Raw genomic sequence first — 25,818 nt, forward strand, 5'->3', positions numbered from 1 at the left:
GCATGAATGGATTGAGGTGATCAGACAGGATGCTTTTGTATATGTCAACTATCAGAGCTGTATCTAAATGTATCAGGGATCCCATATCACTCCAATGACACATGCCCCACGACATTACAGAGCCTCCACCAGCTTGAACAGTTCCCTGCTGACATGCAGGGTTCATGGGTTCCTGAAGTTTTCTCCATACCCATACACGTCCCTCTACTCGATACAATTTGAAACAAGACTTGTCTGACCTGGCAACATGTTGCCAGTCATCAATAGTCCAATGTCATGTTTATGGGCCCATGTGAGGGCACACAAGTGGCCTTTGGCTCCTAAGGTCCATATCAATGATGTTTCATTGAATGGTTCGCATGCTGAAACTTGTTGATGGCCCAGCATTGAAATCTGCAGCAATTTGTGGAAGGGTTACACTTCTGTCACATTAAATTATTCTCTTCTGTCTTTAGTGGTCCCATTCTTGTAGGATTTTTTTCCAGCTTGTAACCTCCCCCTTACTAATCGACCTATCTTGTTTGCGATATAAAATATGACCGTGGATCATGTGTAAGCCTAATGGAATTTTTCTAATATGATAAGGCTATCTTTCCCAAAGAAGCAATACCGATAAGTTGGGGGAAAGTGTACAACCGATCTTTCTGATAGAAAAGTCTACTAAAAATAAAAAAGTAATTAAACTGAACAGGGCTACAATTTGGAAAAATGAAAGTTATTTTGTGCATTCACTCACGAACAGCAGTGGACAGAAAGGGGTACCACTGATCATGAATCAAAAAGTTACACTAATGAACGAAAAGGAAATAATTATGGTCGCCAGCCCACTAGGGCTATTTACATCCAAAATCCTGTACAAGATGATGGGAAAGAAAAACATTTATTATTAAACACTGACATGGCAACTGAAGGTTCTCACATTTTTTGACAATAGAACGAAGTGGCTTGGCTGTATTGAAACAGTACACATACTCAAAAGGAGTTCATACAAAATCATACACTTTATTAAAGGCAGTGTGTGAATCACACATATATCTTGAGTGAACAATACTGGGGGCCAATTTTTATACAATGTTACGAAATTGGATTCTCATGAATGTGTTACATAGGTGTTACTTGATTGCCTGCCTGTCATGGACTGACTATTTTGTGGTGAAGTGAGCTTCAGTTCAATTCATTTCAATTTATTGCTTGTAACACTAAATTTTACATACATGTGTGTTTTCAACTAAGTATTAAATTTTTACAAGTACAATTTTTTTAATTACATTATTTCTTATTATATTTTAATTCATGATAAATTCAAGTTATAAGGGCATTTTTGAATAAACCACAGCTTGACTTGCTTTTTAAAAGATCCCCTGTCAATATCTTAACTTCATTTGATAACAAGTTAATAAAAACAGCTCCTTTGACTTGTTCTGTTGAAGTTAATCTTCTGTTAACCACATGAAAACCTTTTCTATGCTTTGTTTCATAGTTGTGAATATCCATATTTCTTTTTGTGATCTTAGTGTTTTCTTTCACTAGCACTATAGTTTCTAGTATATACATGGCATAAACTTTGAGAATATTGTGTCTAATGAATAGGGGTTTTGCAAGAAGTCCCTGGTTGTACTTTTGCTATGATCCTCAAGGCTCGCTTCTGCAGTATGAAAACTCTTTTAATATTAGTTTGGCATGTCCCACCCCACAGTACTATTCCATAAGACAAGAAAGGACACACTAATCCATAACATACAGTCCTTAGGGTTTCAGAATTAAGATATGGTGATAATCTTTTAATACATATAGACTGGGTGTTATTTTTTACAGATATAATCAGCTTGCTGCTTCCATGAAAGTTGATCATCTATGCATGAACCCAAGAATTTACAGTCTGTACAGGTTTTTAGTAGAATTTAATCAAACACAGTATTTTGTCTGTTTGGACCACTTAGTTTAAAATTAATAATATTAGTTTTTTCTATGTTTACTTTTAGGTTCTCTCTTTCAAACTGAGCTCTTGCCTTTACCATAAAGTTATGTATCTGTTAAACTAGGCTGGGCTCGTTGTCTGCATAGCAGATACCAGATGTATCATCTGCATAAGTAGAGAGAGTTCAAGAGAACTTGGGAAATCATTTACATAGTATATGAATAGGACTGGACCTAAAATAGAGCCCTGAGGAACACCAAAATTTATATTTCTTATACTTGACCTCCTCCTCTCCAGTATTTCTCCAGTAGAGTATACAATCTCCATGCACTGTTGTCTACCCATTAAATATGTTTCTAGCAATTGCATGAGTTTTCCAGACACCACTCTTCGCAATTTTTGATAAGAGCACATCATCATGTACTCTATCAAAAGCCCTTGAGAGATCCAGGAATACTCCCACTGCTTGGGATTTTTCATTTATTTTTTCAAGCACATGATGTAGAAGTTGTACTGCTGCTGACTTGATACTTTGACCTCTTCTGAAACTGAATGGAATCAGACCTAAATAATAATTTGATTCATGCATACATGACAGATAAATATTATAGAAAATTGGATTCAAATATCAATTAAACAAAAAGATAATTGAAGGGATGTAATAAGGGCAGATGAGAGATTCCACATTACTGTGTTTCAGGCTTTGATAACCTTTGATATAAATTTGGAATTCTTTCTATGAGGTGGTTTAATTTGTACTGCTGTTAAAAGCAGCTAAGTAATAGATGAAAGTGAATGTTCATTGTTGAAGAGTGTCTGAGTCTTGATAAACTTAACTGAAGTTGAAGAAAGTGTATAGAAACTCCTCTCTTTCACTTTCCACTATTAAAAATCTGGTTGCTGTATTAACCTTGAATGTAGTTGTAAATGATGATTTTCACAAAATTATTAAGTGGTTCTCAGCAAACAGACTCTCTTTAAATTTTGATAGAACACACTATATACAGTTCTGTACAGTAAATGGCACAACTCCAGTAATAAATATAGACTTTGAACAGAAGTCTGTAGCTAAGGTAGAATTTTCAAAATTTTTAGGTTTGTCCATTGATGAGAGGTTAAACTGGAAGCAACACATTGATGGTCTGCTGAAACGTCAGAGTTCTCCTATGTATGCTATTAGGGTTATTGCAATTTTGGTGATAAGAATCTCAGTAAATTAGCTTACTATGCCTACTTTCATTCACTGCTTTCATGTTGTTGTTGTTGTTGTGGTCTTCAGTCCTGAGACTGGTTTGATGCAGCTCTCCATGCTACTCTATCCTGTACAAGCTTCTTCATCTCCCAGTACCTACTGCAACCTACATCCTTCTGAATCTGCTTAGTGTATTCATCTCTTGGTCTCCCCCTATGATTTTTACCCTCCACGCTGCCCTCAAATACTAAATTGGTGATCCCTTGATGCCTCAGAACATGTCCTACCAACCGATCACTTCTTCTGGTCAAGTTGTGCCACAAACTTCTCTTCTCCCCAATCCTATTCAATACTTCCTCATTAGTTATGTGATCTACCCATCTAATCTTCAGCATTCTTCTGTAGCACCACATTTCAAAAGCTTCTATTCTCTTCTTGTCCAAACTATTTACCGTCCATGTTTCATTTCCATACATGGCTACACTCCATACAAATACTTTCAGAAATAACTTCCTGACACTTAAATCTATACTCGATGTTAACAAATTTCTCTTCTTCAGAAACGCTTTCCTTGCCATTGCCAGTCTACATTTTATATCCTCTCTACTTCGTCCATCATCAGTTATTTTGCTCCCCAAATAGCAAAACTCCTTTACTACTTTAAGTGTCTCATTTCCTAACCTAATACCCTCAGCATCACCCGACTTAACTCGACTACATTCCATTATCCTCGTTTTGCTTTTGTTGATGTTCATCTTATATCCTCCCTTCAAGACACCATCCATTCTGTTCAACTGCTCTTCCAAGTCCTTTGCTGTCTCTGACAGAATTACAATGTCATCGGCGAACCTCAAAGTTTTTATTTCTTCTCCATGGATTTTAATACCTACTCCAAATTTTTCTTTTGTTTCCTTTACTACTTGCTCAATATAGAGATTGAATAACATCGGGGAGAGGCTACAACCCTGTCTTACTCCCTTCCCAACCACTGCTTCCCTTTCATGTCCTTCAACTCTTATAACTGCCATCTGGTTTCTGTACAAGTTGTAAATAGCCTTTCGCTCCCTGTATTTTACCCCTGCCACCTTTAGAATTTGAAAGAGAGTATTCCAGTCAACATTGTCAAAAGCTTTCTCTAAGTGTACAAATGCTAGAAACGTAGGTTTGCCTTTCCTTAATCTTTCTTCTAAGATAAGTCGTAAGGTCAGTATTGCCTCACGTGTTCCAGTATTTCTACGGAATCCAAACCGATCTTCCCCGAGGTCAGCTTCTACTAGTTTTTCCATTCGTCTGTAAAGAATTCGTGTTAGTACTTTGCAGCTGTGGCTTATTAAACTGACTGTTCGGTAATTTTCACATCTGTCAACACCTGCTTTTTTGGGATTGGAATTATTATATTCTTCTTGAAGTCTGAGGGTATTTCGCCTGTTTCATACATCTTGCTCACCAGATGGTAGAGTTTTGTCAGGACTGGCTCTCCCAAGGCCGTCAGTAGTTCCAATGGAATGTTGTCTACTCCGGGGGCCTTGTTTCAACTCAGGTCCTTCAGTGCTCTGTCAAACTCTTCACGCAGTATCGTATCTCCCATTTCATCTTCATCTACATCCTCTTCCATTTCCATAATATTGTCCTCAAGTGCATCGCCCTTGTATAGACCCTCTATATACTCCTTCCACCTTTCTGCTTTCCCTTCTTTGCTTAGAACTGGGTTTCCACCTGAGCTCTTGATGTTCATACATGTGGTTCTCTTATCTCCAAAGGTCTCTTTAATTTTCCTGTAGGCAGTATCTATCTTACCCCTAATGAGATAGGCCTCTACATCCTTACATTTGTCCTCTAGCCATCCCTGCTTAGCCATTTTGCACTTCCTGTCGATCTCATTTTTGAGACGTTTGTACTCCTTTTTGCCTGCTTCATTTACTGCATTTTTATATTTTCTCCTTTCATCAATTAAATACAATATTTCTTCTGTTACTCAAGGATTTCTACTAACCCTCTTCTTTTTACCTACTTGATCGTCTGCTGCCTTCACTACTTCATCCCTCAGAGCTACCCATTCTTCTTCTACTGTATTTCTTTCCCCCATTCCTTTCAATTGTTCCCTTATGCTCTCCCTGAAACTCTGTACAACCTCTGGTTCTTTCAGTTTATCCAGGTCCCATCTCCTTAAATTCCCACCTTTTTGCAGTTTCTTCAGTTTTAATCTACAGGTCATAACCAATAGGTTGTGGTCAGAGTCCACATCTGCCCCTGGAAATGTCTTACAATTTAAAACCTGGTTCCTAAATCTCTGTCTTACCATTATATAATCTATCTGATACCTTTTAGTATCTCCAGGGTTCTTCCATGTATACAACCTTCTATCATGATTCTTAAACCAAGTGTTAGCTATGATTAAGTTGTGCTCTGTGCAAAATTCTATCAGGCGGCTTCCTCTTTCATTTCTTAGCCCCAATCCATATTCACCTACTACGTTTCTTTCTCTCCCTTTTCCTACACTCGAATTCCAGTCACCCATGACTATTAAATTTTCATCTCCCTTCACTATCTGAATAATTTCTTTTATTTCATCATACATTTCTTCAATTTCTTCGTCATCTGCAGAGCTAGTTGGCATATAAACTTGTACTACTGTAGTAGGTGTGGGCTTCGTATCTATCTTGGCCACAATAATGCGTTCACTATGCTGTTTGTAGTAGCTTACCCGAATTCCTATTTTCCTATTCATTATTAAACCTACTCCTGCATTACCCCTATTTGATTTTGTGTTTATAACCCTGTAGTCACCTGACCAGAAGTCTTGTTCCTCCTGCCACCGAACTTCACTAATTCCCACAATATCTAACTTTAACCTATCCATTTCCCTTTTTAAATTTTCTAACCTACCTGCCCGATTAAGGGATCTGACATTCCACACTCCAATCCGTAGAACGCCAGTTTTCTTTCTCCTGATAACGACATCCTCTTGAGTAGTCCCCGCCCGGAGATCCGAATGGGGGACTATTTTACCTCCGGAATATTTTACCCAAGAGGACGCCATCATCATTTAATCATACAGTAAAGCTGCATGCCCTCGGGAAAAATTACGGCCGTAGTTTCCCCTTGCTTTCAGCCGTTCGCAGTACCAGCACAGCAAGGCCGTTTTGGTTATTGTTACAAGGCCAGATCAGTCAATCATCCAGACTGTTGCCCTTGCAACTACTGAAAAGGCTGCTGCCCCTCTTCAGGAACCACACATTTGTCTGGCCTCTCAACAGATTCCCCTCCGTTGTGGTTGTACCTATGGTACGGCTATCTGTATCGCTGAGGCACGCAAGCCTCCCCACCAACGGCAAGGTCCATGGTTCATGGGGGGGACTGCTTTCATATGGCATCATATTCTGGGGTAATTCATTGTTGAGTAGAAAAGTATTCATTGCTCAAAACATGTAATCAGAATAATTGCTGGAGCCTACCCACGGTCATCCTGCAGACATCTATATAAGGATCTAGGGATCCTCACAGTACCCTCGCTGTATATATATTCACTTATGAAATTTGTTGTTAATAATCCAACCCAGTTCAAAAGTAATAGCAGTGTGCATAGCTATAACACCAGGAGAAAGGATGATCTTCACTATGCAGGGTTAAATCTGACTTTGGCACAGAAAGGGGTAAATTATGCTGCCACAAAAGTCTTTGGTCACCTACCAAACAGCATCAAAAGCCTGACAGATAGCCAACTAACATTTAAAAATAAATTAAAAGTATTTCTAGATGACAACTCCTTCTACTCATTGGCTGAATTTGTAGATACAAATTAAGGGAAAAAAAACAACTTAAACATTAGTGTCATGCAATAATTTGTGTAATGTAATATCTTATACAGACATCTTTTAGTGACCTGACATGTTCCACATCATTACGAAGTGTCGTATTCATGATCTATGGAACAAGAATTAATCTAATCTAATCTATGACCCACATGATAAAAGTTTCAAACTGTCATACATATCACATAAAACATGCAGGAAATTGTAGAGATACTCTAAATATCAGTGGAATGTTTAGATTGCATTTTTCATGTTAATTTGTATGTGCAGTTACTTTGTCTGTCAGACTCCATAACCGCGTGATCAATACACCAGACCCTCATGCGTGAGACCTGGGTTCGATTTCCAGTACTGTGAAGGATTTTTCCTTGATGGAAGGTTTGGACTGGGGTATGCTTAGCCTTGTGATGCCAATGGAGGAACTACCTGATGGAGAGATAGCAGCTCCGAGGTCTAAACGTTGACAGTGGTCGGGAGTGCTGTTCCTATGTCACCCCATACTGTGTCCGATGATGAATGGCTGAGGATGACATGGTAGTTGGTCGACTATCATGTGGTTTTTAGAGCCGGATTGTGAGGTTTCCTTTTCTTTTTCTTCTTTTGTTTAAATGCTTTGTCCAAGATGAGTGTTGCTCACAGTGGTCCAAACAAATATTTAAGTGAAAATTTCTCACCAGCCAGTGCAATGATGGATCATTGTGTATCCTAGGGAATGAGGTTCTTCACTAAACCATCTGAATTATGAGGATGCTGCCAACGCCTCAGCACCCTGGAATAGACTATCTTTAAGGTATCTGCTGCACCATTTTTATATTAAGTTTACTCAGATAGGCAGTGCTATTCTTGAGTGCCTTTTTGTGGGCTACTTTTATGGATACAACCAATAATTCAGAAAACATTTTTTTTGCTGGCTCTATAGAAGTTATGTCTATTAACATATTTTTTACTGTAATAAAGATAAGAGAGGAACTTTTCTTTTATCTTTTTCATCATGAGTATGGGGACTGTAAGGCCTGTGACTATAGATTCAACTAAAAGATGATGTTCTTTCCACACTTGTCAAATTTTTTTAAAATTCTCTATATAAAATCAGTTACTGACACAGAAAAGAACATAATTTATATACCTCTAGAATAGAATCACTAACATAACATTTGAAATGTGTGGAAAGGGTTGCTTAATTTGAACCCTCATTTTGGGCACATGCACTTATGGCAAGGCAAAGAATATTATAAAGAGTGACAAATTAGGAGAATAACCAAACGATGTGGAGTTACAAACCTTGCACTGTAGATAGAGTATGATCACACATTAAGAACTCATCAACTAAGAATATTTCAGTTATGGCAACAAGGGCAAAAATTAAGACCTGTACAGTGTTCAAAAATGAAAAAAAGTGTTAAAAGAAATTGAGAAAGGAAGAAGTTGATTGGATTCTAATGTTTAAGGTATATAATTTAATTCCCAACTTAACAAATAGCATGAAATATTAGAACCACATATATACTGATTGTAAACTAGTAAGACTAGAACTAGAAGATACTCTGCACAAGTAGCAGAAAAATTAATATTTGGTATTCGTTCAAAGAAGTTCTGGGAAATCTGAAGGGAAAGGCTGACAGGAAGTGTGGTAAGACTTCATGGATAACCTCATGTGACTAAAAGAAGCAATGAAATGCAGAAATTGTAGAGGGAAACAGAAACTGAAATTTATACATCAAATAACTGAGGATTTAGAGTGTAATCACTACTCTTAGAAGACTTATGAAAAAAAAACATAGCAATTACAAGACAAGCAACTTGTGGAAAACTCAGCATGGTCACATGTGGGCAAATTATGACATACTTATCTCCACTGCACTACACACATATTCTTCTGGCAACCATGCAGTGTGTAGTAAAGAGTTGACTTCTTGCAGGCGGGAAACAAAATGCAAGAACTAAATATTGTTGTTGTTGTTATTGCTTTCTTTAGTTCCAAGACTCGTTTGGTAGATCTCTCCACAGTAGTCTATCTTGTGCAAGCTTCTTCATCTCAGCATAACTATTGAAATTACATAGTTACTGTAGTCAAGGCTTTGGCTCCCTGCTCAAGTTTTACCCCTCCCCCCCCTCCCCCACCTCCACACACACACACACACACACACACACACACACACACACACACACACACACTAACTTCCATCATCACACTAATGATTCCTTGAGGCCTCAGGATGTGTCCTATTACCCAATCTCTTCTTTTAGTCACGTTGTGTGTGTTTCTTCACCTCAGTTCAATATAGTACCTCCTCATTAGTTATTCAAAATATTCATCTAATCTTGAGCATCTGTCTGTAGCACCATACTTCAAAAGATACTATTCTCTTCTTGTCTCTACTGTTTATCATCCATATTTCACTTCTATATAGGCTTACATTCAAGACAAATACTTTTAGAAAAGATGTCCTCACACCTAAATTTATATTGTATGTTAACATATTTCTCTTTTTCAGAAATGTTTTTCTTGCTATTACCAGCCTCCATTTTTTATACTCTCTACTTCAGACACTATTACACTACAGGCCATTAAAATTGCTACATCACGAAGATGACGTGTTACAGACACAAAATTTAACCAACAGGAAGAAGATGTTGTGATATGCAAATGATTAGCTTTTCAGAGCATTCACACAAGGTTGGCACTGGTGGTGACACCTACAATGTGCTGACATGAGGAAAGTTTCCAACCGATTTCTCACACACAAATAGCAGTTGACCGGCATTGCCTGGTGAAATGTTGTTGTGATGCCTCGTGTAAGGAGGAGAAATGCATACCATCACGTTTTCAACTTTGATAAAGGTCGGACTGTAGCCTATTGCGATTGTGATTTATTGTATCGCAACATTGCTGCTCATGTTGGCCGAGATCCAATGACTTTTAGCAGACTATGGAACTGGTGGGTTCAGGAGGGTAATACGGAATGCCAAGCTGGATCCCAATTTCCTCATATCACTAGCTGTCGAGATGACAGTCATCTTATCCGCATGGCTGTAACGGATCATGCAGCCATGTCTCAATCCCTGAGTCAACAGATGGTGACGTTTGCAAGACAAGAACCATCTGCACGAACAGTTCAATGACATTTGCAGCAGCTAGGACTATCAGCTTGGAGACCATGGCTGTGGTTACCCTTGACACTGCATCACAGACAGGAGCACCTGCGATGGTGTACTCAACGACGAACCTGTGTGCACGAATGGCAAAACATCATTTTTTCAGATGAATCCAGGTTCTGTTTACAGCATCATGATGGTCGCATCCGTGTGTGGCGACATCGCGGTGAATGCACATTGGAAGCGTGTATTCGTCATGCGTGATGGTATGGGGTGCCATTGGTTACACGTCTCGGTCACCTCTTGTTTGCATTGACGGCACTTTGAACAGTGGACATTACATTTTAGATGTGTTACAACCCATGGCTCTACCCTTCATTTGATCCCTGCGAAACCCTACATTTCAACAGGATAATGCACAACCGCATGTTGCAGGTCCTGTACAGTCCTTTCTGGATACAGGAAATGTTCGACGGCTGCCCCGGCCAGCACATTCTCCAGATCTCTCACCAATTGAAAACGTCTGGTCAATGGTGGCCGAGCAAGTGGCTCATCACAATATGCCAGTCACTACTCTTGATGAACTGTGGTATCGTGTTGAAGCTGCATGGATAGCTGTACCTGTACATGCCATCCAAGCTCTGTTTGACTCAATGCCCAGGCGTATCAAGGCCGTTATTATGGCCAGAGGTGGTTGTTCTGGGTACTGATTTCTCAGGATCTATGCACCCAAATTGCATGAAAATGTAATCACATGTCAGTTCTAGTATAATATAATTGTCCAATGAATACCCGTTTGTCATCTGCATTTCTTCTTGTTGTAGCAGTTTTAATGGCCAGTAGTGTAGTTGGTACTCTTGTTTTTCATTTCCAAATCTAATTCCCTCAGCATCAGCTTATTTAATTAATCTACACCATATTACCCTTGTTTTAATTTTGTTGCCATTCATTTCATAACCCCCTTTCCCACTATCCATTCTTTTCAGCTGATGTGTGAAGTTCTTTACTGTGTCTGACAGAATTACAGAGTCATCAGGAAATCACAAAGCTTTTCTCTCTTCGTGTCATATTTTAATTGCCTTTCCAAATTTTTCCTTTGTTTCCTTCACAGTTTACTCAATGTACAGATTAAATAACATCAGGGATAGGCTAGAATCCTGTCTCACTCCTTTCTCAACTAGAGCTTCCCTTTCATTTCCTTCGACTCTTGTGTCTGCAATCTGGTTTCAGTACAAACTGTAGATAATATTTCACTACTTGTATATAAGCCTTGCTGCCTTCAAAATTTCAGTGTATTATAATCATAATTGTAGAAAGCTTTATTTAAATTTACAGATGTTATAAATGTAGATTTACTCTTTCTTCAGTGTGTATTATAATCATCATTGCAGAAAGCTTTATTTAAATTTACAGATGTTATAAATGTAGATTTACTCTTTCTTCAGTGAATCTTCTAAGATAAGTCATAGGGCCAGTATTGTGTCACATACTCCAACATTTCACTGATCTTCCATGTGGTCAGCTCCTACCAGTTTTTACGTGCTTTTGTAAGTGATTTGTGTTAGTATTTTGGAACCAAGATTTATTAAACTGGCAATTTGGTAATATTCACAATGGCAGCACCTGTGTTCTTTGCAGTTGGGATTGTTATATTATTCATAAAGTCTGAGGGTATTTTTCCTTTCTCACATAGTTTGCATACCAGGTGGAATAGTTTTATCGTGGCTGGTTCACCCATGGATCTTGATAATTCCTCAGGAATGTCATCTGCTCAATGTACCTTGTTTTGAGTTATGTGTTTCAGAACTCTTTCAAATTTTTTTGCTATATCATACCTTTCATGTCATCTTTATCTATTTCCTCTTCAACAATATTATAGAAAGAATAGATTTCTACTCACCAAATACAGGAGAGGTTTAGTTGCAGACAGGCGTAACAAGGAGACATCTACATGGATACTCTGCAAATCACATTTAAGTGTCTGGCAAAGGGTTCATTGAACCACCTTCACAGTTCTCTATTATTCCAATCTCATATTGTGCGCGGAAAGAACAAACACCTACGTCTTTCTGTAGGAGCTCTGATTTCCCTTATTATACTGTGGTGATCATTTTCCCTATGTAGGTCAGTGTCAACAAAATCTTTTTGCATTCAGAGGAGAAAGTTGGTGATTGGAATTTTGTGAGAAGATTCCATCACAACGAAAAAGCCTTTCTTTTAATGTTGTCCAGCCCAAATCCTGTATCATTTCAGTGACACTCTCTCCCATATTTTCTGATAATACAAAATGTGCTGCCATCCTTTGAACTTTTTCAATGTGTTCCATCAGTCCTACCTGGTAAGGATCCCACACTGCACAGCAGTATTCTAAAAGAGGACGGACAAGCATAATGTAGGCAGTCTCCTTAGTAGATCTGTTACATTTGCTAAGTGTCCTGCCAATAAAACGCAATCTTTGGTTAGCCTTGCATACAACATTTTCTATGTGTTCCTTCCAATTTAAGTTGTTTGTAATTGTAATTCCTAGGTATTAATTAAATTTATGGCCTTTATATTTGACTGATTTATCATGAAACTGAAGATTAATGGATTCCTTTTACCACTCATCTGGATGACCTCACACTTTTTGTTATTTAGGGTCAACTGCCAATTTTTGCACCATTCAGATATCTTTTCTAAATTGTTTTGCAATTTTTTTTGATCTTTTGATGACTTTATTAGTCGATAAACGATAGCGTCACCTGCAAACAATCTAAGATGTCTGCTAAGATTGTCTCCCAAATCGTTAATATACGAGTTGCTAGCTAAAATTTTTGGGACTGGTGCTGCCATTTGTTGAAAGCTTACCTTTGGACTAATGGTCTCCATCACCCTTGAAGTAGTTCCCATCCGCACGTACACACTGGTCCCAGTGCTTCTGCCACTGGTAAAACATTTTCTGGGAGTCCTGTTTTTGAGGGTGTTTATCACCACCAGCGATGCTTTTTTAATCCTCTCTACAGTGTCGAACCGTTGGCCTTTCAACCTGAGTTTCAGTTTTGGGAATTTCGTGAAGTTGCAAGGTGCCAAATCTAGTGAGTAAGGTGAGTGTGGTACAACCGCCAAGTTGTTTTTTGCCAAAAAGGTCCTGGTGAGCAAGGACGTGTGACAGGACACGTTGTCATGATGCAGCAGCCAGTTCACTTGATGCCAAAGTTTGGGCTGTTGTCACCACACGTATTCTCAGAGCCATTGCAATACATCACAGTGGTATGCAGAATTCACTGTTTGGTTGGGTGGGATGAATTCTTTGTGCACAATTCCCTGGGTATCAAAGAAAACTATGATCATGCTCTTCACTTTGCTCTTCACCTGTCTCGCTGTTTTGGGTCTTGGAGAGCCCGGGGTCTTCCATTGGGACAATTGTTGCTTTGTCTCTGGGTCATAACCATAAATCCAGCTCTCATCACTGGAGATAACGCATGATAAGATTTCCTGAGATTCGCTCAGAATTTGATACACACACACTGTTCTGTTCATGGATCCATCATAAAATCACCACACACCAAACACAGAGTATTACGGAAATCACTGTGGACACACAACGTGTCCTCCCAGCTGAATGCCACTCCGCACACTGACTCATCAGATATGAAGCTCTTTCCACCTAGTGGTGCAAGGATCTACAACTCCTGCTTTCCAGATTGAAGCACCAGTCCCAAAAATTTTGGATTCCATCTCATAAGTAAGAAACAGCAAAGGCCCTATAACACTATGTAACATCCCACTGGTTAGTGAGTAGTTAAAAATGGTTTAAATACCTGTGAATATATTGCCTTCAGTGTCCCTCAACACTGCATACATGAGCAAAAATATGCTTGTTTAATAAATACAGGATACCATAATGGATTTCACTACAATGATGTAGACCACAACTGAAGTACATCTACATCTACATCTACATTTATACTCCGCAAGCCACCCAATGGTGTGTGGCGGAGGGCACTTTACGTGCCACTGTCATTACCTCCCTTTTCTGTTCCAGTCGCATATGGTTTGAGGGAAGAACGACTGTCTGAAAGTCTCCGTGGGCACTCGAATCTCTCTAATTTTACATTCGTGGTCTCCTTGGGGGGTATAAGTAGGGGGAAGCAATATATTCGATACCTCATCCAGAAATGCACCCTCTCGAAACCTGGACAGCAAGCTACACCGCGATGCAGAGCACCTCTCTTGCAGAGTCTGCCACTTGAGTTTGCTAAACATCTCCGTAACGCTATCACGGTTACCAAATAACCCTGTGACGAAACGCGCCGCTCTTCTTTGGATCTTCTCTATCTCCTCCGTCAACCCGATCTGGTACGGATCCCACACTGATGAGCAATACTCAAGTATAGGTCGAACGAGTGTTATGTAAGCCACCTCCTTTGTTGATGGACTACATTTTCTAAGGACTCTCCCAATGAATCTCAACCTGGTACCCGCCTTACCAACAATTAATTTTATATGATCATTCCACTTCAAATCATTCCACACGCATACTCCCAGATATTTTACAGAAGTAACTGCTACCAGTGTGTGTTCCGCTATCATATAATCATACAATAAAGGATCCTTCTTTCTATGTATTCGCAATACATTGCATTTGTCTATGTTAAGGGTCAGTTGCCACTCCCTGCACCAAGTGCCTATCCGCTACAGATCTTCCTGCATTTCGCTACAATTTTCTAATGCTGCAACTTCTCTGTATACTACAGCATCATCCACGAAAAGCCGCATGGAACTTCCAACACTATCTACTAGTAGGTAATTTATATATATTGTGAAAAGCAATGGTCCCATAACACTCCCCTGTGGCATGCCAGAGATTACTTTAACGTCTGTAGATGTCTCTCCATTGATAACAACATGCTGTGTTCTGTTTGCTAAAAACTCTTCAATCAAGCCACACAGCTGGTCTGATATTCCGTAGGCTCTTACTTTGTTTATCAGGTGATAGTGTGGAACTGTATTGAACGCCTTCCGGAAGTAAAGGAAAATAGCATCTACCTGGGAGCCTGTATCTAATATTTTCTGGGTCTCATGAACAAATAAAGCGAGTTGGGTCTCACACGATCGCTGTTTCCAGAATCCATGTTGATTCCTACAGAGTAGATTCTGGGTTTCCAAAAACGACATGATACGCGAGCAAAAAACATGTTCTAAAATTCTACAACAGATCGACGTCAGAGATATAGGTCTATAGTTTCGCGCATCTGCTTGATGACCCTTCTTGAAGACTGGGACTACCTGTGCTCTTTTCCAATCATTTGGAACCTTCCGTTCCTCTAGAGACTTGTGGTACACGGCTGTTAGAAGGGGGGCAAGTTCTTTCGCGTACTCTGTGTAGAATCGAATTGGTATCCCGTCAGGTGCAGTGGACTTTCCTCTATTGAGTGATTCCAGTTGCTTTTCTATTCCTTGGACACTTATTTCGATGTCAGCCATTTTTTCGTTTGTGCAAGGATTTAGAGAAGGAACTGCAGTGCGGTCTTCCTCTGTGAAACAACTTTGGAAAAAGGTGTTTAGTATTTCAGCTTTACATGTGTCATCCTCTGTTTCAATGCCATCATCATCCCGGAGTGTCTGGATATGCTGTTTCGAGCCACTTACTGATTTAACGTAAGACCAGAACTTCCTAGGATTTTCTGTCAAGTCGGTACATAGAATTTTACTTTCGAATTCACTGAACACTTCATGCATAGCCCTCCTTACGCTAACTTTGACATCGTTTAGCTTCTGTTTGTCTGAGGGGTTTTGGCTGTGTTTAAACTTGCAGTGAAGCTCTCTTTGTTTTCGCAGTAGTTTCCTAACTTTGTTGTTGAACCATGGTGGGTTTTTCCCATCCCTCACAGTTTTACTCAGCACATACCTATCTAAAACGCATTTTATGATTGCCTTGAACTTTTTCCATAAACACTCAACATTGTCAGTGTCAGAACAGAAATTTTCGTTTTGATCTGTTAGATAGTCTGAAATCTGCCTTATATTACTCTTGCTAAACAGATAAACCTTCCTCCCTTTTTTTATATTCCTATTAACTTCCATATTCAGGGATGCTGCAATGGCCTTATGATCACTGATTCCCTGTTCTGCACTTACAGAGTCGAAAAGTTTGGGTCTGTTTGTTATCAGTAGGTCCAAGATGTTATCTCCACGAGTCGGTTCTCTGTTTAATTGCTCGAGGTAATTTTCGGATAGTGCACTCAGTATAATGTCACTCGATGCTCTGTCCCTACCACCCATCTTAAACATCTGATTGTCCCAGTCTATATCTGGTAAATTGAAATCTCCACCTAAGACTATAACATGCTGAGAAAATTTATGTGAAATGTATTCCAAATTTTCTCTCAGTTGTTCTGCCACTAATACTGCTGAGTCGGGAGGTCGGTAAAAGGAGCCAATTATTAACTTAGCTCGGTTGTTGAGTGTAACCTCCACCCATAATAATTAACAGGAACTATCCACTTCTACTTCACTACAGGATAAACTACTACTAACAGCGACAAAGTAAGTACGTAGATTTATTCACTTCAAAACCTGTATCTTATGAGATCATGATCAATCTTTGGTGTAATATGCCTCGTTGTTACTACTACAGCTAACCGATGGTAATACAGACTACACTGGCAATATTAAATAGTCCAGATGCAGTAATTTGATAGAAATATGGGTCTGACATCCATTGCATTGTTCAACACTAATACTCAACAAAGTACGAATATAAAGTCACATATCATTCTGACTTTTGCAATATTAAGTCAAACCGTTTAACACTCCAAAATAATCCATTACTACACTGTTCTAATATGCTGTTTTAGACAATGTCCAACACACGAGTTGCTCTATTGTAAATCCAAACCTGAATCATGCACCAAGAACTTAGCTCAACTGTACACACAAATTTGTCCTCTAGTGGGTCCAACACTCATCTACCCTAGCAATACTCAAGGCCAAGTATTCATTCTCTTCCTACAATGTATTACTGGTTATAATAATGCAAAACATAATTTATAATATGAAATAGTTGAACAACATTATCAAACACTCTATAATATTTCCTACTTTGATAGAACAAGTTTAAGATATTTTCTAAGCACATAAAAATCACATTAATATTGAAATTGCAGAAATAAGCATTCTAACAATGCTAAATGATCAATTATCTATATTTTGTTAAGTAGGCTTGAGAGTTAGTTCCTACCATTTACAGATGATGAGAACAAAATATATTATTCCAAACATTTTCCATATATTAATTTCCTGAATCTGATTTTGATTGTTTATGGTACAAATGGTATTGTAACTGCTATTGTTTGGTATTGCTATTATTCTTCTAAAAGCCTTTTTCCTATTATTGAAAAGTAATTGAATTTAATTATAGCTGGAGATATAAGAATATTGATCTAGTAATACACAATGCAGAGGTGGTAACCATAAGCCTGGGGTGTTACAACTACCTTGGGGAATGCCAGAAATCACTTCTGTTTTACTTGATGACTTTCCACCAATTACTATGTGCGTCAGCGCGGGGACTTAGATTATTTTCACAGTGCCAGCAGAGCGTTTTCCCGGATGGGAGCACTAGCCGTACTAGGTGCTCCCGTCCGCTGCTGGCGCGCCGCCACGCTGCGGTGATGACGTAATCATCGCGTGAGTGCGAGAGAGAGAGAGCGTGGGTCCAAAGTCCAAACTGATAAGAACTTTAACATGGGACATGCTGTTACATACTCTATGCCTACAGATTCTAGATGTACCCTTGTCCGGTTCTCAGCTACACTACAGATCACTTTATTTATGAAAATACAGAGTACAATCAACAACAAACTTTACATATTCACATGATTACGTCATCACCGCAGCGTGGCGGCGCGACAGCAGCGGACGGGAGCACCTAGTACGGCTAGTGCTCCCGTCCGGGATAACGCTCTGCTGGCACTGTGAAAATAATCTAAGTCCCCGCGCTGCAGTGATGACGTAATCCTCGCGTGAGTGCTAGAGAGAGAGCGAGGGTCCAAAGTCCAAACTGATAAGAACTTTAACATGGGACATGCTGTTACATACTCTATGCCTACAGATTCTAGATGTACCCTTGTCCGGTTCTCAGCTACGCTACAGATCACTTTATTTATGAAAATACAAAGTACAATCACCAACAAACTTTACATATTCACATACTCCTTTACCTTTAATCCAAATAAATACAGACTCATTTAGAGATATTTTTCTCTTACTACGAGTATACAAAGACAATGCAGAAGGTGTTTTCTGTGGATGTCGACTGAATTTCAGCATTGACATTAATGATTCCTTTTCACATGGCAATGGTTGGCTTACCGTTGCCATTGTACGAGGTGTTCCACAAGTCGGTGGACTGGAAAGTTTTGTGGACACATTATTGCTTACCGTACCTATCATATAGGAGAACTTGCAAATAAAGACTTTGGCAAATCTGTGTATATGTCACCTTCTGCATTGTCATTGTATACTCGTAATAAGAGAAAAATATCTGTAAATGAATCTGTATTTGTATGGGTAAAAGGTAAAGGAGTATGTGAATATGTAAAGTTTGTTGCTGATTGTACCCTGTATTTTCATAAATAAAGTGATCTGTAGCGTAGCTGAGAACCGGACAAGGGTACATCTAGAATCTGTAGGCATAAAGTATGTAACAGCATGTCCCATGTTAAAGTTCTTATCAGTTTGTACTTTGGACCCGCGCTCTCTCTCTCGCACTCACGCGATGATTACGTCATCACCGCAGGAACTCACAAATCCGGTCACATAACTGAGTTGATATTCCATGAGCATGCAATTTCACTATAAGCTGCTTGTGTGGTACAATGTCAAAAGCCTTTTGGAAATCCAGAAATATGGAAGCGACCTAAAATCCTTTGTCAGTAGAACTCAACACTTCATGCAAATAAAGAGCTAGTTGTGTTTCACAAGAACAATGTTTCTAAACCCATATTGACTGTGTGTCAATAGACAGTTTTCTTTGAGGTAATCCATAACATTTGAACACAATATATGTTCCAGAATCCAGCTACATATAGACGGTAATGATATGGGCGTGCAATTGAGTGGATTAATCCTATTACCTTTCTTGAATATTGGTGTGACCTGTGCAACTTTCCAGTCTTTGGGTATGGATCTTTTGTCAAGAAAATGGTTGTATATGATTGCCAAGTATGGAGCTAATGCATCAGCATACTCTGAAAGGAACCTAATTGGTATACAGTCTGGACCAGAAGACTTGCTTTTATTAAGTGATTTAAGTTGCTTCCCTACTTTGAGGATATTTACTTCTATGTTATTCATGTTGGCAGTTGTTCTTAATTTGAATTCTGGAATATTTACTTCATCTTCTTTTGTGAAGGCATTTTGGAAGGCTGTGTCTAGTAATTCTGCTTTGACAGCACTGTCCTCAATAGTATCTCCATTGCTATCATGCAGAGAAGGCATTGATTGTTTCTTGCTGCTAACATACTTCACATACGACCAGAATCTCTTTGGATTTTCTGCCAGGTTTTGAGACAAAGTTTCATTGTTGAAACTGTTATAAGCATCTCACATTGAATTCTGTGGTAAATTTTGAGCTTCTGTAAAAGATCACCAATCTTGGGAATTTTGTGTCTGTTTAAATTTGGCATGTTTGTTTCATTGTTTCTGCAACAGTGTTCTGACCTGTTTTGTGTACCAAGGAGAATTAGCTCCATCATTTTTTAATTTATTTGTATAAATCTCTCAATTGCTGCTGATACTATTTCTCTGAATTCAAGCCACATCTGATCTATGCTTATATCATTAATTTGGAAGGAGTGGAGATTGTCTCTCAGGAAGGCATCGAGTGAATTTTTATCTGCTTTTTTAATTAGATATATTTTTCATTTATTTTTGGAGAATTTGGGGGTTACAATATTAAATTTTGCTAAGACAACCCTGTGTTCACTAATCCCTGTATCCATTTTGATGCTTGTTATTAACTCAGGATTATTTGTTACTAAGAGGTCAAGTGTGTTTTCACAACTGTTTACCATTCATGTGGGCTCATGAACTAACTGCTCGAAATAATTTTCAGAGAGTGCATTTAGCACAATTTCAGATGATGTTTTATGCATACCTCCAGAATTATACATATATTTTCACCAACATATCGAGGGTAAATTAAAGTCACCGCCAACTATAATTTTATGAGTCGGGTACATGTTTGAAATCAAACTCAAGTTTTCTTTGAACCTTTCAGCAACTGTTTCATCTGAATTGGGAGGTCTGTAAAAGGTTCCAATTATTATTTTATTCCAGTTGCTAACAATTACATCTACCCATACCTACTCACGGGAACTATCTACTTCAATTTTGCGACAAGATAAACTACTTCTAACAGCAAGAAACACGCCACCACCAACCGTGTTTAGCCTATCATTTTGGAACACCGTTAGGTTCTTCACAAAAATTTTGGCTGAGCTTATCTCTGGCTTTAGCCAGCTTTCAGTGCCTGTAACAATTTGAGCATCAGTGTTTTCTATTAGCACTTGGAGCTCTGGTACTTTCCCAACACAGTTATGACAATCTACAACTGTCATACCAATGGTTCCTGTATCTATGTTCTTCCTGTGTTCGGCCTGCACCCTTTGTGGCTGAAGTCCTTATTGTGTTTTCCCGAGACCCTCTAACCTAAAAAACTGCCCAGTCCACACCACACAGCCCCTGCTACCTGTGTAGCCACCTCCTGCATATAGTGGATGCCTGATTTATTCAGTAAAAACTGAAACCCAACCACCCTTTGGTGCAAGTTGAGGAATCTGCAGCCTACAGGGTCGCAGAACCATCTGAGCCTCTGAGTCAGATGCTCCACTCGGCTCTGTACCAGAGGTCCACAATCAGTCCTGTCGACTATGCTGCAAATGGTCAGCTCTGCTTTCATCTTTCAAGCAAGACTGGCAGCATTTACCTCTTCTTTTAGCTGCTTGAAACCAGAGAGAATCTCTTCTGATCCAAAGTGACACACATTGTTGGTACTGACGTGAGCAACCACCTGTATTTGGCTGCGCCCTGTGCTCTTTATGGCAACCGGGAGAACCTGTTCCACATCTGGAATGACTACACCCAGTATGCATACGGAGTGCACATTGTTTTTTTTCCCTTCTTGGCAGCCATGTCCCTAAGGGGCTCCATAATGCGCCTAACATTGGAGCTCCAAACTATCAATAATCCCAACCTCTGTGATTGTCCGGGTCTTGCAGACTGAGAGGTTTCCTCTATAATAGGACAGGCGACAGCATCTGGCTCAGTGACAGCCTCAGCCACAGACAGTGCCTGGAACCTGTTTGTCAGACAAACCGGGGAGGCCTTATGTGTGTCTGCCTGGGAAGGCTTTTGCCACCTCCTACGCCCTGGGGTGACCTCCCCCTCGGCCACAGGTGAGGGGCCAACCTCAGTGTGAGCAGTAACTGGGCTAGCCACCGGTGAGGACCGATCGGAAGACTCGGCTGTGCTGGACGTCCATTGGATCCCCATGACCAGCCCACAACAATGGTGCCCATCCACCGCAGCCTCAAGCTGTATAACTGAAGTCATCACAGCCTGAAACTGAGAGCGAAGTGTCATCAACTTGGCTCACAGACACACACACAACAGTTGCAGTCCCTGTCCATTCTAAAGACCCTGGAAAACTAAACTATGCAGATAAATGGACTATCAGCACATGCTGTGCAACTCTACTGTAAACCCTGACAAAAACGCAGGAACTGTGTCTAATAAATTAAATTAACACACAGAGATTCAAAAACCTAACTACTGAAGTACTCAGATGAAACTAAATTAATTGCCCCTGATTAGGTTCTTGTAATATGTCACAAAATCGGTTTACTTTCCAATGCAAACAAAAATGTGAGAACTCTGGCTTTTAGATATTAAATAAATACACAGAAACACAAGAAACTAAACTATTAAAGCACACAGATGATATTATAAAATTTACTCCAGGTTAGTAACTCATAAAAGTTACAAAATCGGTTACTTCCCTGTAGCTGCTTGTGTCGCAGCCGGCTACTGCTGCCTGACTGCTGTACATTTGAACTTTTGGCCACAAGACCCCCTTCTAAAATAGAAAAAGGCATACACATTCCCATCGTGTGTATGTTTTCTACTTTTTTTGTATGGTTCTTGTATATAATCCTTCTACTTTCCAGTCTACCCTTCTTTGTTTAGTTCTAGCTTGCAATCTGAGCTCTTCGTATTCATGCAAATACTTCTCTTTTCTCCAAAGGTTTCTTAAATTTTGCTAGGGATGGCATCTATCTATCCCATAGTCTTGCATGCTTCTCCAGCTTTATATATCTTCTCTTGCCATTTCTGCTTTCTTACTCTGGACTTTCAGTCAGTTTCATTTTTTGGACTTGTTCATCTGTTTTGCTTGCTGCATTTTCTGCAGTTTTATATTTTCTACTTTCACCAATTAAATTCGATATGCCATATGTTATTCAAGGTTTCCTCCTTGGTCTTATGTCTCTGACCATTTAATATTCTGCTACCTTCATTATTTCATGTCTCAAAGCTGCCCATTCATTTACTATTGTATTCATTTACCCTATTTCTGTCAATTGTTGCCTAATTCCCCCTTTAAAACTCTCAACAACAAGCTCTGGTTCTTCAATTTTTCTACCTTTTGGTATGTCCAATTCACTTATTATCTCTACATCTACAGCTATGTTACTACTCTGCAGTTCACATTTAAATGCCTGACAGAGGATTCATTGAACTACGTTTACACTATTTAGAACTTTTTCCAATTCATGATGGTGTGGTACAGCAACCTGTGGTAAAAATATGAAGGAAAAAATAATATGGCTTGTAAAATCCTCCAATGATGTTTTTTCACCATATACAAGGTATCTTCAGATTGGCTGGCAAAATATGGTGTTAAGCCATAGGATGATGCACATACAAATGCCTCAGCAGAAAACTGCCATGGTCTGATGCAGAAGATGTTAAATACAATGGAAAATGCTCTTAAAACACTTGAAAACCTCTGCAGGTAGTTGCCCTTGTCAAATTTTTTTTAAAGGCCTCATGTGATAACCTTGTCAGAAATGTGTTGCCAGCCACAAACACTAAAATGGGATCAAGCCTGTATAGATGCATCATACAGTAAATACATAGGAGGCACAGTTGCTCATGATCCCAGTTGAGCACATAGTACTGGGCACGAAAACATACTACAAGTATATGACTAGTATATGCAACTAGTATATGCCACCTCAGGTGGCACATGTAGGCAATGGATTACAATAGCTATTAGGTTTCCAGATATAATCACAAGGAGAAACCTGATTAACAGTAAAGCTATACAAAAGATCCTGCTTAAAACTGCCGGTAAAATGTTTATGCAAATGGATCATAATAAACAAGAGTAGATAAATTTTAGAAAATCAAAAGTATAATAATATATAGTGCTACAGTACAAAGAAATAAAACCTGCATGAAGGAACCAAGGCAACTAATTTCCCAGTGCATCAGGCAGTATTGTGGCTAAAAATCATTTTGTACATTTCCACCTCCTTCAGTCAAAATCGGACAAGAGAAGTGATAAATATATTTATATTTTATTAATCCTCCAATGATGTTTTTTCTCCATATACAAGGCATCTTCAGATTGGCTGGCAAAATATGGTGTTAAGTACATAGGATGATACACATACAAATGCCTCAGCAGAAAACTGCCATGGTCTCAACCAGTCTCATCTACTTGATGACACAAATTGTTTTTACCTTACGTTAGAGCTATAAGTGTTCTGAATTTTCTGATTTATATCAGACTGTAGTTTGTTGAAGATCATTGCACCAGAATACAGAGCACTGCTCTGAACTTTAGATAAGTAATCAAAGTGTAGAAGACAATTATTTTTCTTTCTAGTTTGGTGTTTGTTACAATCACAATTCATCTGAAACTAACTTTTGTTATTGGCAATAAATATCATTAAGAAGTCAATGTTTCAAGACTTCACTTGATTGTAAGAACTCCCAAATTTATGAATAGGCTTTTGCAATCTCAGCTGTTATCTACCTTATAGAGTAACCTAGAGTGTTAATGAACACTTGATTTACTTTGCCTGCAGTGTCACAGGAGACAAAGTATCTAAACTACACCACCATACCACAGTTTTCAGGTCAACATAATGAGAGATATTTCTAAGAGGAAAAATGTTGAACTGTACTTCTTGATTAGTTTACTTATTTGTTGACTCCTTTTCAATTTATGATCCAGTTGTACACAAAGGAATTTGTTTAGATACTGTGGATTTAGTGAATGAACATTAATATCTATTACTTGTGTAAGCCAGTCATTTTTATTCGTTGTTGCACATTTTTTTGTACTTGCCAGGCTGAATGATATAGATGCAGAGGGGTGCGTGATTACAACAACAAAACTAAATGTAACTACTTCAGACTGATGATGAACTTAAAAAAAGAGGATCAGATCCCATACATTGATAGCCAGCTTTACTCAGGAGAATCTTTGATGTCATAGGAATCCATTGTAAATAAAGCTGAAATCTTTCTTATTAAAAAAAAAGTAACATTAATAATTTTGTAGTAAAACTGACAGTTTTAATACCAGCCTCATAGTCCCACTGTTATACATCAAAAAACTATAAAATCTGTAAAGAAGAATGTTGTCATGTCATAATCACACTCAATTCCAGACCTGCTGTTTCAGAAGTTCTCATTCAAGCCGACTACAGCACCCTGGACCTAGATCTTGTCAATATTCCTCTGTATAATGGAACTGGGGAACCCTTGTGTTTTGATTTTTTTTACATCCTCTTCACTATGATATGCATCAAAGACAGCCCCTCCCATTGAAGCTTCACGATTGTTGAGTGGATCTTTATTTTCCTTGAACGTCTCATTGTTGATCTGCATCTGTGGACTGTAGTAGGGCTACTTATAGAGACCATGGACGATGTCTCTGCTCTTTTGTCTTCTTGATGAAGGGTAATAATCCTCAACTTTATATGTGACATCAAACAGGTGATAAAAGATTCAACATAGCCCAAAATATTCCTTTAGTAACTTTTCCAACAATCCTACTTTCTGCACAGGTGTAAAAATCCAAATCAAATCTCTTGGTTTGTATGTCACTGGTTGGTGCCTGGTGCTCTTTGTTCTTCTTTTTCCTGGGTGTCAAGTGTCTGTATTCAAGCCAGCTGCCTTGCTTTTTTTATCCTTGTGATGTGTTTCATGTAGTCATCCAAAATATCATCCAGTTGAAATGGGAATCCATTGAATCTTCCTGGCAGATTAAAATTGTGTTCAGGACCAGGATTCAAATGGGGTCCTTGCCTTTCATGAACAAGTGCTCTACAGCTGAGATACCCACGTACGAGTCATGATCCATTCTCACAGCTTTACTCCCCGCCAGTAACTCATTTCCTGCCATCCAAACTTCACAGAATTTCTCCTGGAAACCATACAGGACTAGCACTCCTGGAAGAAAGGATATTGTGGCGATATGGCTTTGCCACAGCCTGGGGGATGGTTTCCAGACTGAATTTTCATTCTGCAGCAAAATTTTTTCCTGTTGGCTGAACATAGTTCCCATTTGTCACCTTCAGCACAATCACTTTCGTATCGTGAAACGTAATTTCCTGTAACTGGCAACAATAAGATTTCACATTTCAGAAAAACTAGTCCCTGGAGTCTACTAGCACCCAGAGAGGTTGGCCATTGATGGTGACATCAGTGAGATTTCCTGTCATCTTGGTAACTGTCATCCA

At 39.0% G+C, this 25,818-nt stretch overlaps 1 protein-coding gene across 1 annotated transcript in view; it reads left to right on the forward strand.

Moving 5' to 3' along the window:
* Positions 1-25,818, forward strand: part of LOC126469876 (phosphotriesterase-related protein) — a 235,395-nt gene that overhangs the window by 167,955 nt on the left and 41,622 nt on the right. The window lies entirely within an intron of this gene.

Source organism: Schistocerca serialis, chromosome 3, assembly GCF_023864345.2.
Source record: "Schistocerca serialis cubense isolate TAMUIC-IGC-003099 chromosome 3, iqSchSeri2.2, whole genome shotgun sequence".
NCBI lineage: Eukaryota > Metazoa > Arthropoda > Insecta > Orthoptera > Acrididae > Schistocerca > Schistocerca serialis.